Raw genomic sequence first — 17,558 nt, forward strand, 5'->3', positions numbered from 1 at the left:
TGAGGAGTAGTTCAATAAGCAAATAGAATTTCATGGATTGCCTCCTTCCAGGGTTATTGTTGCATAGTAGCCACTTGTAAACTTTCTTTCACAAATCTATTCATTCTTTCCACTAAGCCAATCTCTTGAGGATGATACAAGGAAATAGTATTGTGTTTTTCCCATGGTTATGCAAATATTGCTCCATTTCAAATTAGGTAAGCTGTGTCCCATTGTCAGTCACCAGATTTTTAGGAAGACCTTCCCTCGTAAAAACTGCAGCCACAAACTGGATCACCTTGTTTGTAGCAATGTTGTCAGCAAATGAAATTTTTGGCCACCTGGAATAGTCAACCAAAATACAAAAGATCAGGAAAAACTAATATAATCCTAGCTTATAATATATAACAAAAAAGAAGAATATAAAGAAGAATTGATATTTTAATTATAAAAATTAAAAATTCTGCATAAAATGGCTTAAAATTCAAATAAGTATCTGATTACATTTTTAATGTGTTTGCCCATACCAGGCTGCCCAGCACTTTCACTGATTCACCTTTAAAACAAGCTTATGCCCAGGTGACCTTGGACAATTGTAATCACATTTCCTTTTGAGGAGGTTGGCACCACCATACGCATGTATGGTTGAAGATGTTCAGGTACCCTGTTTTTGCTTGGCCATCCATTAGCTAGGTAAGGTTTAATTTCAGTAAGCACTTGATCAGCACTGAGGGCTGCTTTCAGCTCAGAAGATGTGATCACTCCATGAGTGGATGAAGCTATTTGTGCAATTACTACTCCTTCATCCACATCTTCTGGGATCTCCTCTTGGCCTGGAAGTGAAAGTTGAGATAAACCATCAGCAGTTCTATTCCAAAGAGCTGGCAGATATTCACCTGGAAATCAAAGTCCATAAGTCCGGTGATCCATTTGGCTATTCTTGTGGTTGCTCGACTTGTTCCCCAAGTAAATAAAGCAGATAGGGGTTTATGGTCTGATTGTAACGTGAATTTTCTGCCCCACAAGTAAGTCCTGAAAAGTCTCACCGCCCAGAAACATGCTAGAGCTTCTTTTTCAATGACAGAATACATCTTCTCTGATGCAGTAAGCATTCTGGAAGCAAAGGCAACTGTAACTTCCCTGTCCCCTTTTTGCTGGGTCAAGACAGCATCAAAACCATAATCGGAAGCATCAGTGGTTACAATAGTGTGCCTGTTAGTGTCAAAAAGAAGTGAGAGCAGGGCTTTCAGCAACGGCCAATTTGATAGTAGCCTTGCAGGATACATCCCAGTTAAATGCTACATTCTCTTTTTTTAAATGGAGCAACTTTTGAGGCAAATTGTCTAACAAATTTAGAGTAATGCTGACAGGGTCCTAAAAATGATCAAAATGCACCCTTGTTGTGTGGCTCTGGTTGTGTGGCTCCTGGGAAGGTGGGAGAAGGGCTGCCCCAATAGTCCTCACCAGGCCCATGCTGGTCTCTATAGGAGCTGATGTTTATGTTTATATGAGTTTACCCCCACTTTTGCCCACTTTGCAACTGTACAGTATGATTGTGCAAGAGTCATGGGTACCTATTGAATAATGCCCATGACATCACAGGTGATGAGCAACACAGTCCCCCTGTGCTCCATAGGTGAGCCAATTAAATGTTTAAAGAAGTACAATAATAATATAATATATTATATTTAAAGTGTTCCTCCACTGTAGCACCTAAGTACAGGAGTATACACATAACCCTGAAACAAATGAGCTATAAATGTGGCAACACCAATAAGGCTACACCTTCCTCCACAACATCTTCTCACTTAATATTTTATCTTCCCTCCCCAAAATTGTGTTTAGTTTTTTAAAGTCCGCTTTTGCTCTCTCCCAGCACTGGAGGCCACACCTGGAAGTACACATGTGCAATATGATGAGGTGGGAATAAGCTACTTGTACTGTGAGGTTGTCAAATGGACTGCTCCAGTGAAGCATGCAGATGTGGGGTGGGATGATAGAACACATTGGGAGAAAGCTTCTCTAGTCCACCACTTAATTTCTGTTCACAAGGAATTTTTCAAGTAGGAAAGCATTCAAAAACACCATTCCCCACCTGCAATCTGCAGTGGTGAAGTCCACTGCATGTGTAAATGAGGACTCATACCTCCTGTTATCATTGGAGGCAAGATTATCACATCACTGGTGTTGGATCAAGGACAGTGCTAGCAAAGAACCAAAAATAAAATCTGTAGGGATTTTGTTTTCTTGAAAAGCCTGTTGTCCTTAAAATGCTATAATGGACGAATGACCTGGGAAAGATTTACTACAAGATGTTATTGGATATGGTAAAAGTAGCTCATAATTTTAAAAATAAATACCCTTAACTTGTCATAGGATCAAAGTTTCGATGTACTCTTAGGACTGATTATCTCAGTAGCACTATTTGTGTCTTAATAGTGCTACTAAAATGAAAAGCCCAGAGCATGACAAATCCATCAGCAACTGAGATTAAGCCTTTTCCCCTAGTCAGTGTCAAAATGAAGCTGTGAGAGATAAATGTAGATATAAAATATATGTATTCTTGACATATGGTTCTTGCTAGGTTAATACAACTTTAATTCTAGGTTACTTGCTTTCTAATGCCTGGGAGTCTGGAGTTTTCCCAGAAATGTTTACAGCTCAATATGCATTCCTGCAATATTATCATTGTTCCAGAAAGGATTTTTATAAAGCAGTATCAAAGATGATGCTTTACAATGCAAGTGTCAGCAGGGGTATGAAGAAAGCCATATGAAAAATCCAGTTCAGGACAAATTATAACATTTGCTTGCAAACTGCACAGTCATTCCCCACATGAAGCAGGACATACTAGGTATGTAAAAGGCAGTGAGATATCAATACTTTGTTTAGTCTTGCATACTTTTTCTGATGGCTCTGAGGCATACTAAACTTAGCATTGTGTGTGGGAAAACAAGGTATTAAGCGGTTTTCAAACATCTGGCAAAAATCATCTGGAGTTTTTCCACATGCTTTGGCTTTTACACTATAGCCTTGACATGCCAAAAAAACAGGACAGCCAAAGACAAGAAACAATAAGCAGAGCTGTAGTCCGTGGCATGCAGTTACACTGAAGTGCTGAAGAAGGAAAACATTGATATTTACTGGGAGGGAGGAAATGAAGAACCCACTAGTGTTCCACAAATCTGATAAAATCCTTCCAATTTCAACCCTCCACCCAAAGATGACAGTTTTCAATATTTATTCATCTTGCCTCAGCTGAGGGCTCCAAGATGAGTCCCATGTGCTTCACAGTTCTCAAGAATGTGCTGTCATGGTTCCCTGAAAACAAGCTGAAACATGTCTGCTAATCTAAAACAGATATTTTATTAGGAAGAGATAGAGGGAAATTAGATATAAGTCAAGGAAATGAGTATTCTGAATGACAAAAAAATACCACAAGTGTGCAAAAGAAACTGCAGAGCACCAAGTAAACTAAATAAATGGAGCCCTTAAACAACAACAAAGCCCTGTTCCTCACATTTTATGGTTATTGGATAGAGTTTCTTTCTATAAGCTTTTGTATAACAGTTGTTTTTGGAAGTACTGATTTGATCACTAAGAGGTTGTTCTTATTCCGTTAACCCAGCTGCCAGGATCGTGTGTCTCCTTGGGGTGTGTAGGATGCCCGTCCAATGGGGGAATCCCCCAAGGCACTGCACTCATCACGCAGTGCCTTGGGGAATATCCAGAGGCTGAGAAAACAAATCCCAGCCTCCGTTGATCCGTGCTGCTCCTGTGTGTGGACACACAGCTCATGCACCAAAGACACAATGATTGATCGTCTGGGGGAAAGTAGGTTGAACCGTGCCTTGCCCCCTGCCCACCCTCCTTGTCGTGGTATTGGTTGTGTGAATGACCTCCATGTGTTAAAAACCTGTTGAGAACACTAACAGTTAAAATTTGGCAAGATAAGACACAATAACCAGAGCTGTAGTCTGTGGCATGCAGTTGCAGTGAAGTGCTGAAGAAAGAAAACGTTGATATTTATTTGGAGGGGGGAAATGAAGAACCTGCTAGTGTTCCATAAATCTGATAAATCCCTTCCAGTTTCAACCCTCCGCCGAGAGATGACAGTTATACATATTTATAACTTATATTTAAGTTATATAAGATGAATTTATTCATTCATCTTGCGGACCGAACCTAACCAAGCCCGGTTCAGGGGGACTGCTTCGGTGCCAAATGGGCAGGGTGGGTGGTGGCACTGGCAAGAGAGGTCGTGAAGGGGTCCGCTTACTCACCAAGCACACTGCCTGCCCCCGGCCACCCCTTCAGGAGCCAAGGTCCCCCACCCTTGCATTTGTAAAGGGGAATCTGATGAGGATCTCGTTTACAAGTATTAGCCACTGAACCGGTTCGGTCAAATGGACCGGACCAGCCAATTGGTTCAACTAAACCAGTTTGGCAGCCAGAGGTGCACCTAGGTAATGTTGGAGTCTGGACCGAAAGGTCTTTAGAAGCCCCCTACCCCACCCCCACAAATTAACCCTCATCATACTCGTCCGGGCAACCACACCACGCCAGACAAACTAAAGAGGATTTGGGGGGCCCCAGGGGCTGTGGAGGCCCTGGACTTTGGCCCGTAAGTCCAGGGGTAAGAGCACCTCTCTCAGCAGCATATGGTTCGGCTCAAATTCAATTAGAATTTGAGCCAAACCACAATTTTTGGTTCATGCACACCCCTAAAGAAAATTTTGGTATCTATAGATAACCAGAAAGTGTGATATTCAGAATTTCGTTAGAAAAATATTAAATTTGCACCAAGCACATTCCAGTGTAAAAAGTACTGCATTCAGCTAATTTCAGTGGCAGGACTGTGCATGCAAAAGTTGGTATCTATCGGTAATCGAGATTTCTTCAGAAAACTACCGCCCAAAACATTGTAACATTTCCCAGAGCATATTCCAGTGTAAAAAGCAATGCATTTAGCTAATTTCAGTGGCAGCGGAGAACTGGACTCCTCAGAAAGTTTGACTACAGGGAGCAGAAAACAGGTAGAGTTTAAATTCAGCTTCACATGAGCCTACTAAAGTAACAAACCCTTTACTTATTGATCCAGAGCTCCGGATCACATGCATTATTCATAAGGATTAGATCACTGTGTCCTCTTTGAGGACAATCATCCTGAAAAAAGCTAACACCTGTAAATAAATAAGATGGCTTATTTTAATGTGCTCACAGAGAAGACAATTAAACTTGGGGGGGGGGGACTGCTGTCAAGCTAGCGGGATCATTTTCTGAGCTGACATAAATGTAGGGTTTTGTAACACAATAAAATAAAATAAAATAAAATAAAATAAAATAAAATGGTACGTTCCTAGGCTAACTCTTTTTCTCAGTTGTGTTATTGAAAGAATAGCACATTCATAGGTCCAGGTAGCTTCCATCTTAGCAAGTTAGCTGAGCAATGTTAACTATATGGTAACAGCAGCAGAATCAGTTGAACATGGGAAAGTGTTTTATTTGAGCAAGCCTAAGTCAAACACAGCTTTATTAGTTGTACAAATGTGTTTTCTGGGTAATCAAGTAAAGTAAATAATGAGGCTGATACAGAAACCACAAGCTGTATCATTTAATGTAAGAACAGCACTGCTGGATCAGGCCCAAGGCCCATCTAGTGCAGCATCCTGTTTCACACAGTGGCCCACCAGATGCCGCCGGAAGCCTACATGCAGGTGTTGAGGGCATGCCCTCCCTCCTGCTGTTATTCTCCTGCAACTGGTATTCAGAGGCATCCTGCCTCTGAGGCTGGAGGTGGCCTATAGCCCTCCAACTAGTAGCCGTTGATAGACCTCTCCTCCATGAAGTTATCCAAACCCGTCGTAAAGCCATCCAGGTTGTTGGCTATCACCACATCTTGTGGCAGAGAATTCCACAAGTTGATTATGCATTGTGTGAAAAAGTACTTCCGTTTGTATCCCATGTGTAAGAGGATATGGGCTCATCTTCCATGGAAAGGGTCCCTTCTATAGAAGCATTTCCATCTTCCTCAGCCCGATGTCTTCCATCCTCGTGACCTTCATTCTCCCTGACAGCAGAGGAGCTATCAGCCCTGGAGTGGGATGCCTCTACCACATCCCTGAAGGTCTCATCTGCATGCCTCTCTGCGCTTCTCCAGATCCGTCACCTTGGTCTCGAGGGAACGAACTTGTTCCCTGAGATCCAGGAGCCCCTTGCACCAAGCATAGACCCTTGACTTTTGCCCATGGAGCAAATAGTCATACATATGGCACACTGTGCAATACACTGGGAAGTGCCCCCTCCCCTGCTGACTTTCTATCTTCATACTCGTTCATAGGAACATAGGAAGCTGCCATATACTGAGTCAGACCATTTGTCTATCTAGCTCAGTGGCTCTTCCAAGATTGAAGGCAGGAATCTCTCTCAGCCCTATCTTGGAGAAGCCAGGGAGGGAACTTGAAACCTTCCACTCTTCCCAGAGCATCTCCATCCCCTGAGGGGAATATATTACAGTGCTCACATATTGTCTCCCATTCATATGCAACCAGGGCAGACTCTGCTTAGCTAAGGGGACAAGTCATGCTTGCTACCACAAGACCAGCTGTTTACAATATTTAGAGATACAGTGAGGGAAATAAGTATTTGATCCCCTGCTGATTTTGTCCGTTTGCCCTCTGACACAGAAATGACCAGGCTATAATTGGAATGGTAGGTTTATTGTAGCTGTGAGAGACAGAATAACAACAAACAAACCCTCAAAAGCCCAGTGCCCAAAAGTCAGCGATGGATTTGCATTGTAGTGAGGGAAATAAGTATTCGATCCCCTATCAACCAGCAAGATTTCAGGCTCCCAGGTGTCTTTTCACTATATGCAGGTAACGAGCTGAGATGAGGAACACCCTCTGTAGGGGAGTGCTCCTAATCCCAGCTTGTTACAGTACCTGTATAAAAGACACCTGTCCATAGAAACAAGCAGTCACTCAGCTTCCAAACTCACCACCATGCCCAAGACCAAAGAGCTGTCAAAGGATGTCAGGGACAAGGTTGTAGACCTGCACAAGGCTGGACTGGGCTACAAGACTATCGCCAAGCAGCTTGGTGAGAAGGTGACTACAGTTGGCACGATAACTCGCAAATGGAAGAAACACAAAATAACTGTCAATCTCCCTTGGTCTGGGGCTCCATGCAAGATCTCACCTCGTGGAGTTGCAATGATCATGAGAACGGTGACAAAGCAGCCCAGAACTACACGGGGGGAACTTGTCAATGATCTTAGGGCAGCTGGAACCATAGTCACCAAGAAAACAATTGGTAACACACTACGCCGTGAAGGACTGAAATCTTGCAGTGCCCACAAGATCAAATCTTGCAGTTGCCCCCTGCTCAAGGCAGCACATGTACAGGCCCGTCTGCAGTTTGCCAATGCGCATCTGAATGATCCAGAGGAGAACTGGGCAAAAGTGTTGTGGTCAGATGAGACCAAAATCGAGCTCTTTGGCATCAACTCAACTCGCCGTGTGTGGAGGAGGAGGAATGCTGCCTATGAGCCCAAGAACACCATCCCCACCGTCAAACATGGAGGTGGACACATTATGCTTTGGGGGTGTTTTTCTGCTAAGGGGACAGGACACCTTCATCGCATCGAAGGGACGATGGACAGGACCATGTACCATCAGATCTTGGGTGAGAACCTCCTTCCCTCAGCCAGGGCATTGAGAATGGGTCGTGGATGGGTATTCCAGCATGACAATGACCCAAAACACACAGCCAAGGCAACAAAGGAGTGGCTCAAGAAGAAGCACATGAAGGTCCTGGAGTGGCCCAGCCAGTCTCCAGACCTTAATCCCATAGAAAATCTGTGGAGAGAGCTGAAGGTTCGGGTTGCCAAACATCAGCCTCGAAACCTTTCTGACTTGGAGAGGATCTGCAAAGAGGAGTGGGACAACATCCCTCCTGGGTTGTGTGCAAACCTGGTGGCCAACTACAAGAAACGTCTGACCTCTGTGATTGCCAACAAGGGTTTTGCCACCAAGTACTAAGACATCTTTTGTGAAGGGATCGAATACTTATTTCCCTCACTACAATGCAAATCCATCGCTGACTTTTGGGCACTGGGCTTTTGAGGGTTTGTTTGTTGTTATTCTGTCTCTCACAGCTACAATAAACCTACCATTCCAATTATAGCCTGGTCATTTCTGTATCAGAGGGCAAACGGACAAAATCAGCAGGGGATCAAATACTTATTTCCCTCACTGTAGTTTATTAGAATGATAGTTCTCAGCTGTAATGGTCAGCTATCTAACTGTCCATACAGCCTTTCTCAAGAATATGAGGAAGAGATCAGTAATTATATGAGGAAGGGATTTGTACTTACCTTCTCTACTCCACCGGGCTCCTTGTGATCACAGGGACGTCTTCCAGGCTCCCCTGCACACTTCCCGCTAAACTCCCGCAAAGCTCCTATGCCCTGTTTGCTATGCTCTCAGGCCTTCATGTCTTATGTAGAGAGCAGGCTTCAAACTGAGACACAGGATGTGGGTCAAAGGAATGTGGGTCCTCCCACAGCCCTAGCTGACTCCTCCCCCTCCAGGCAGGGACAAACAAAAACACAGGAGTTTGCTAGCCCTGGCAAATGCTAGCCCTGGCAAATAACACACACACAGACTAGGACTTATCCCTCAAAGAGAAACCAGCCGGTCAAAATCTCCCCTCCTCCTGTTAGTTAGTTTGAAGTGGGAAAAGGCTACATGTTGTTCTATTTAGAAAAGCTTGCTCACCTCCTGGAGCTGCTTCTGCTCTTCCCAGAGTAGGCTTCAAACCTTTATGCTGTAGGAATAACAAACATTGGGTAATGACATTTTGGCAATGAAACGGCTTTCTGGAGAAGTCATTTCATAATGGGTCATATACCCCTTATAGACATAATAACATAACAGCCAACAAAGCTACATGGGGTCACTTCCGAAATGTTGATCTGGAAATCACAATCTGCTGATATTGGTTCCATATCTCTTCGTAAGGGCTGAGCACACTGCTTTTCCAACTGCAAGCAACACCTCTGCCTAAATCCACCCCACCCCCGCCAAGGAAATAAACTTAGTTTACTTCCAACATGAAGTGCTATAGAGCACTTTTTAGAACTTTAAAAAAAATAACCATAGGCTGTGATCCCAACTTCCAAAGTGGGTGTGGAACAGAGAGCTGTGCACCTGCTGTGGCAGTCTTCCTCACTTAATGTTGCACCCAGGACGCAGTGGGGATTGAATGTCAAGGTCCCTACCTTTCCTTCAAAGCATCCTGTTCCTACTAGAAATATATCCCTGAGGGTCGTATACCCCTTAGAGACATAATTTTTTGTGGTGTAGAGCACTTCTGAGGGAAGGAGTTGCAGGTGACATTCAACCCCCCATTGCTCCTTCTTTTGGAAGCACTCAGTGCCACACAAAAGTATGTCCCTGAAAACTGTGCAACCCTTAGGGACTTATTTTTTACTAGGCACAAGATGCTTTGAGGGGAATGTAGGAACCTTGAAATTCAGCCTCCCCACTGTGAGCTGGTTGCATCATAACTAGTTTCAATCTTTTGAAGCAGGTACACCTCTCATATTTTTCACTCACTTTATTAGTCAGGATATCAGCCAGTGTTATTGTCACAACTGGACTATGGATGGCAAAAACTGGGAATCAGGAGCCAGAAATTGTGAGTCAGTGATCAAAGCAGCCAAACAAAAACTGGGAATCAGGAGCCAGAAATTGTGAGTCAGTGATCAAAGCAGCCAACATTGCTGTGGCTCAGGCAGAGCTCTAGCCTGGGCATGAAGCCTTTATAGACCTTCTTGATCAGTAAGAGTCATGGATAGCCTGGGTGTGCAGAGTCCCTTCCAAGCCCAGGAACCCTTTCCTGCAGCTCTCTACATTGGGTTGCAATACACAGATCTGTGAGTTTCTGATTCTAGCCTCTATTTTATTGGGCTGTGTGGTTCTGAAAGAAACTATGCTGTAATGCTCTCCTGGCTGCACTATTCTGAAACAAGATTATAATCTTAAATATAGTGGCTAACATACCACACAAAGATACACCAGCCTAGAAAAGCTGCACAAATGACATCATGCAAGAGTATTTCAAGTTGGCTTGCTCTTGTGTAACGTTTGCATAATTTTTGTGTTTGTGCAAGCTACACAGTTTCCATGAAGGAAACATTGCTAGGCTGGCATACACATGTGCAATATATCAGCCACTTACTTGGAAGTAGGTTTTGCTGAGGTCATCAAGATTTGCTTCCAAGTAAATGAGTTCATTATTGACGTCTAAGGGACCATCTACTTTCCAAATGAAATTATCCTTTAAAAATCTAGCAACTGAATTCTTGTGGAGGAGCAAATGTTTAAGGAAACAATTACAAAGCTGCTAAGATCATTCTGTGAGTGACTAAGAGTGACTAAGCTGATAAATAAATATCAGCTATGTCCATTTCTAGAGGTGAATGACCTTAAAACAGTGGTACATATGCTGGTAACCTCCAGGCTTGATTACTGTAATGTGCTCTACATGGGGCTGCCTTTGTACATAGTCTGGAAACTACATTTGGTACAGAATGTGGCAGCCAGATTGGTCTCTGGGAGAATACGAAGGGACCACATAACACTAGTTCTGAAAGAACTGCATGGGCTGCCAATATGTTTCCTGTTGAAATACAAAGTGCTGGTTTTTACCTATAAAGCCCTTAATGGCTTAGGCTCATTCAGGCTATTTAAGAGACCACCTCCTTTCTCATAAACCCTGCTGCCTGTTAGCTCTTCTGGAGAGGTCTGGTTACAGATGCCACAGGCTCGTTTAGTGGTAACTCATGACTGGGCTTTCTCTGTGGCTGCTCCAGGACTTTGGAATATACTCCCTGCTGAAATAAGAGCATCTTCTTCTCTGTTCGTTTTCAGGAATAACCTCAGGACTCTCCTGTTTTCACAGGCTTTTAATTAAAATTAATTTTTAATAATTTTAAAAACTTGTTTTAATAACTATTTTATTCTATTGTTTCTATTGACATGTATTTTAATCTGTGACTTTTAAATATTTTAAATTTTGTACACTGCCAAGAGATATGCATATCAGGCAGTATAGATATATGATAGATAGATAGATAGATAGATAGATAGATAGATAGATAGATGAGGCCAGTAACTCAAGGATGATTAATAGTGCACTTCTAAGAAAGACCACATCCTTCCTTATTAGCTGGGGTGTAGCTGGGGTACTGATGGCCAGACTAGGGATGTGCAAACAGGTTTGAAGGTTTGAACTCGAAGCAAAATTTTATAGATTTCTATACTGTTTTTCAATCCAAAAAATGTTCTCAAAAAGGTTTACATTATAAGAAAATAGAAGGGTGCTCCCTGTCACAAAAAGGTTCACAACCTAAACAGGGGACACATCAGCAACAAGCTCAGCCACTAGAGAGAGATTATGCTGGACTAAATAAGGGCAGTTGCTCTTTCCCTGCTAAACAGAAGAGAGTCCCCACTTTAAAAGGTGCTGTCTTGTCAGACTCGCAGGGTAAGATTATTCTATGAGTATACAAGCACCATTTCCAAACCTTCTAAAGGACTTTGGGATATAAATAGGTCTCTCCATCATCTATAGGCTTTGTATCTAGCTGTTAAAGTCCTTAAAGGTAAAGTGTGCCATCAAGTTGATTTCGACTCCTGGCGCCCACAGAGCCCTGTGGTTTTCTTTTGGTAGAATACAAAGGCAAGGGTTTTTAGTATTTATTTATTTATTTATTTAACATATTTGTATACCACCCAAAATGCAACTACCTGGGTGGTTTACAACAAAACAATAAAAACAACAAGTAAAAAGGTTAAAACATTACAACAATTTAAAACTTAAAACAACATTAGAACTATTAAAAACCATCAAACTATTAAAAGAGTGAAGCTATTCTCACGATCAGTGGAAAGTGGGCTAAGGGTGCTTAGCCCGCTTCCCACCGATCGTGAGACTCACTGTGCTCGCAGCCGAGCCTGGTTGAGTCAAAGCGGGTCACCCGCTTAAGTAGCCCTCCCCTAAGCCTGGGTTAGCAGAGCGAGCACTCCGCTAATCCGGGCTTTCCGATCATGAGTTGCCGTGGTGCGGCTCCATGCCGCAGCAACTCATGAGTAGACCCCCGACCGGGAGGCTGAAAAGCAACCTCCCAGCTCGGGGGTCTCTCCAGCATGCCCTGCGCGCTTGCGCAGGGCATGCTGGAGCTTCCAGAAGACATGCGGGCCCCGATCCTCCCAGCCCCTGCCGGCTCCATAACGGAGCCAGCAGTCGTGTGGGTGGCTGCCTCGGCTGCCCAGAACAGACTGCCTGCTCGTGTGCAGGGAGGGCGGGCTAAGCCCACTCTCCCCACTAACCCTCCCCGGGCTCTTCTCACTGATCATGAGAAAAGCCTCAATATCTAATTAAAAGCCTGGGTGAACAAATGTGTCTTAACTGCCTTTTTAAAAATTGTAAGAGACGAGGAGGCTCTTATTTCAGCAGGGCGTGTGTTCCAAAGCCTCAGGGCAGCAATGGAGAAGGCCCATCCCGGGTTAGCCACCAGACAAGCTGGTAGCAACTGCAGGCAAACCTCTCCCCGATGATTTCAATGGGTGGCGTGGGTCATAATAAAGAAGATGCTGTCTTAAAATGGTTTTGAAAATGGTCTGCAAATGGAGAGAATAATATGCAGCTTATGAGGCAGAATCGGGGGGGGGGGGCGGAAATGTGGGTTGGATCATAAGGTTAATTGTTTCCCGATGTGCGTCAAGCTTGCGGCAATGACCCAGAGGGGCCATAAAGGAAAACGCAACTTGGAGCAAAACCAAGGCTAAAAATGCATTCATAACTGCCTGCAAAGCAGACAGCTTGATGCCCGATGTTTCTATAAGGCAGACATACCAGTGGTGGCCTCTCTGAGGTTATAGATTGATAAAATAATTTATGAAGAATAAATGGGAGCAGTTTCCCCCACTCCTTCCTTTAACACCACTGTGGCACTACCTGTAATACAGTATTTATTGTCTGAAGACTGCACAGCCATAATGGGATCGAGTGAGCTTTGCTGCAGGGAGAAAAGCCTGTTAATTCTTAGCCTAATTGCAGCTGCTTCCCCTAGTCCCATACAAGTCCACTGAGTGGTGAAATGATATAGTACAGCCCTCAAAAGACTGAATCAGTCAAGTAAGCAAGCGATTTGCATAACTGAATGCTCCCCTACATGTATATATTTTATAAGCTCCTTGAATGTGGAAAGTTGGCATACCAGAAATAAGAGTCAATTTCTACACATGAGAAAGGTTTGGGTGGTATTGCTGGGGCCAAGGACCACAAAAGAACTAGGCACCCACTTATTTCTCCTTTCTATCCATACTTCTAATTTAAGAAGCATTTGGATTGGTGGGGCGGGGGTGGGGGGAAGCAAGGGAAAGGAAAACAGGCTGGTTGTTAGCACGTATAGTTAGAGGAAAGAAAGCCCCCACCCCAACTACACTTTTGTGTTCATTTTGACCTGAGCACAGGAAGGCAAGATGCTAATATACTGTATACTAATATATCCAAACAATATGTGTTCTTTGGGTCATTCGTTGTCCTGGGAACAATGTTCTCAAACAAAATAGACTGTGTAAAAGATAAACAGCCATTTCCTAACAAATATGTACTTCCTCCCTCAGTTGTATGTTTATTAAGGATAAACAAGTATTTTCTAGACATCTCTTTGGTGTAAATGAACTGGGACAAAAATATTTCCCAAGTATCTAGTTTTATTCTCTGCCTTCTTTTCCATAAGCTGTGATCTCACTCTCGACTACAAGGTGTTTCCTATGCAATTGCTTTTATCCTAATTGTGTTTCCTGACGATACCTTAGAGAAAAGCTGTTTCTTAAGAATTAGGAGTAATGTGCCCAGCTGTATCCCATAATCTTAATTGCATCTGAAGCACTTAGCATATTTTCCATTGATGTGAAACTCTGTATTAACAGCTCTTGGCTGCTCCATTTGCACAGTATCTCTTGATATGATGGCATATCTGCCATGTCCCTATTTTCCCATTTAGGTGAATGGGGAAATAGGGACATGTTGGCAGGTGTATGATGGTTCAACTGGACAATGATGTGACTGAGGTGTGAACCAGGAAATCCCCAGTTCAAATTTCATATTAGCACTCACTAGGTGGGTTTTGGTAAGGTATTTGTCTTTCAGCCTCCTATGTGGCCTCATTTTATACCAAGTCACATCATACCAAGTCAAACCAGCAGCTCTCCAGGGTTCTTTCCAGCCTTACCTGGAGATACTGGGGATTGAATCAGGGACCTTCTGCATGCAAACTTCTACCACTAAGCTATAGTTCTTTCCCAAAAAAGATATTTGGGCATTTTGCTGTACTAATTCAACATTCATGTATGCTATGGCTCTGAGCCAGGGTTTCTTAGCCTTGGGCCCCCAGATGTTGTTGGACTACAACTCCCAGAATCCCCAGACATGGCCTTTGTGGCTGGGGATTCTGGGAGTTGTAGTCCAACAACATCTGGGGACCCAAGGTTAAGAAACCCTGGCTCAGAGCATGACCTTGGGAAACACTTCCTCCCTTAGAACTCAAACCCTCAGATTAAAGGCTACTTATAAAAAGGGCAAGAACAAATAAACTGAGTTTATTTAGCTCAACCACTGATCTTGGGGGTGTTTTGTGGTCATCAGTCCCCTCTTTTAATGCCAGAAGGGATGCACAACTGCAGTTAGAAATAGGCAAAGGCTGAGTTGGTGCATTAATTTCCAGGTGTGTGTTTGATATGATTGATAGTATTACTCCATACTGGCCATGTTCAGTCTCTACCCTAGATCAGGGCTGGGCATAAGGTAGATCAGCATTTCCCAGTAGATTTCTGGGTGATTCGCAGTAGATCAGCAACATTTGCTTAGCAATAGCAACAACAAAAAACATTCCACCCACCCTTAAATTAGGCTGCTGGAACAAAGTAAGTTTGGAGGAAAAGGAGGAGTGGATTTTTGTGTGCAAGTACTTTGAGATCAGTTCTGATACTGAAAAACAGTTCCTGGGCTGATCATGTGTCCAGAGAGGCCCCGCTCCCTAGGTCTATGTCTGCCCATCCCAGTCCCACTATTTTTTAACTGGCTCTGGTTGAAGGACTTTGGGGTGGGGGTGTGCACGCTAGCTCAATTTGAGCCATAGTTTAGTTTAAACTGGCCCCATTCGGGTGGTCCAAGTTCAAACAGGACCAGCAGCCCCCACAAAGTGCGGGGTGTATGTGTGTGCTGGTCCAAGTTCAGACCAGACCAGTTCAGAGGTATACTGGCAAAGGGGAATCCAGTGAGGGGGCTCCCTTAAGCCTGGAGAGGAATGTGTAGTACTTACAAATAGCAGTGGTGGCAGCAGCTATGGATGCGGCAGCGGCAGACCTCCCCACCTCCACTGGCCTCCCCCAGAGTAGCCAGGGCCAGCAGCGGCCCTCTTTGAGCATCCTCCAGCACAATTCTGGCCTCTTATGTCAGAACTGGGCCGAAGAAGACCCGAACTAGGCAGCTGCCATCCCTGGCTACTCTGGGGGAGGCTGGTGGGGGTGGAGGAGAACCACCCCCATGTTGGCCACCTCCATTGCTATTTGTAAGCACTATAGACTACCCTCCCATTCCCTCTAGGCTTAGGGAAGCCCCTCTGCCCCTTTACTGGTAAAGGGGAATCCTCACTGGATTCCCCTTTGCCAGTATACCTCCCAAATCGGTCCACAAACCAGTTTGAGCTGGTCTGGAGGTCAAACCAGACCAGTTCTGGTTCAACTGGAACTGGAACCAAACCAGGCTGATTTGAATCCAGTTTGGATTCAAACCAAACTAGCAAAACCAGTTTTGTGCACACTCGTACTTCAGGGTTCTCAAAAGAACCCCCCCCCCAATAATCTTTAAGTCTGAAGTCTGCCCATTCCTGCTCTAGACAGTCTCCATCCCACTACAGGCAGATTGCTGTGGATAGTCTGCATTTCAAGCAGTGCAAGAATTAATGCGCTGGATTAGACTTCCAGTGCCTCAATTACTGCATTGCCTGAAATTACTGCATAGCAAACCAGAGAAGCTGGTTTGCAGCCATACAGTACAGAGCTTCTCCTGTACTGAAAACCAGCTTCTCTGGTTTGCTATGCAGCAGTTTCAAGCAATGCAGTAATTGAGGCACTGGACGTCTAATCCAGTGCATTAATTCTTGCACTGCTTGAATCTCATCATCTCTCTTTACAGAAATTGGCCGCTAAGAGTAATCATTATGGAATATTTGTAACAAAATTACATCTTTAATTTCCCTTATTATTGTTCCTCCTCAGCTAAAAGAAACAGGATGTAAGCTAAGAAAGTAACTGCTCCAGATCTGATTCTGTCCTTTTTCCAGGCCACAGCCTGACTCATCTCAGGACTACCCCCTGTTTGATCAGCCTCCGCTAACAAAACACATGGGGAAAGGTAGCAAAATGCACATGATACAACAATATGGTAGATACAAAATCAAAACCTCATCTTGTTCCTCTAAAACACACACACAAAAAATATATTTATACATATACACACACCCCAAAATGGATCCCTAAGAGAGTTTACAAAACATTCAAAACAGTCACATGAAAATATCTAAAAATAAATTAAAGAACAGAAACAAAAGAACTTCAGCTAAAAATCACGGGGGGGGGCAGATATAACAATTTTTGTAGTCAAAACATTAATAAGGAGGGGCCAACTGGCTTTCCCAGGGTAAGGAGTTCCATGACGGGCATAGCAGCCAAAAATGACCTCTCTCATGCTCCCTCTGTCCGTTTACCTATGAATTCTGGTGTCCTATTTTACTGGGGTTTTTTTTGGCTTTCTGTTTCTTTTAAAAACCTTCTGTAAAGCAGAGGGGAGGGGTTCCCACATGACTCCCTGTCCTCCATGAAAACGCAGAAAGAATTGTAGGGGTAAGGGAGCTAAACTTGCCACCTGCTTGAATTTATGAGGTCAATCACACAATCAAAAATTGTGTTATTCCCGAGTTTAGGAGCAGTGTGTGCTCCCAAATTTTTGGTTGTGTGGAAGCAAGGTAGGAGGAAACCCTAGGTTAGAAGTGATTGCATGGAAGCAAGATAGGAGGAAAAGCTACCCAGGTTTTCTTCCTACCTTGCTTCCACACAGCTGAAAATTAGGAGCACACACAGCTTCAGGGGCGTAACAAGGCTGGAGTGGGCTGAGACAAAATTTTAAAATGGGCCCCTCACTGATACAAACACACACACACGTCACAATATATAGTCATGTGATTTGCCTCTGAGGGGCCCCTCGAGGTGTGGGGGGCCCCAGGCAGCCGCCTCCCCTTGCCTAATAGTAGTTACGCCCCTGCACAGCTCCCAAACCCACACAATGTTCAACACAATGTTTTTTTCCCCTCTGGGACAGCTGGTGATCATATTTAGGGTGAGGATGTTCACCAGGGCTGGGTGTGGGTCAGGGCAAACTTCCACAGCACCACATACTTGGCTTCACTCTCGAGTTCTTAGGCAGGACCAAACAGATAATGGCAG

General features: G+C 43.9%; 1 long non-coding RNA gene across 2 annotated transcripts in view; it reads left to right on the forward strand.

The window, feature by feature from the left end:
- The window catches only part of LOC128344772 (uncharacterized), a 45,055-nt gene that overhangs the window by 25,004 nt on the left and 2,493 nt on the right, over positions 1-17,558 (forward strand). The window lies entirely within an intron of this gene.

The sequence above is a fragment of the Hemicordylus capensis genome, chromosome 2, assembly GCF_027244095.1.
Source record: "Hemicordylus capensis ecotype Gifberg chromosome 2, rHemCap1.1.pri, whole genome shotgun sequence".
NCBI classification, from domain to species: domain Eukaryota; kingdom Metazoa; phylum Chordata; class Lepidosauria; order Squamata; family Cordylidae; genus Hemicordylus; species Hemicordylus capensis.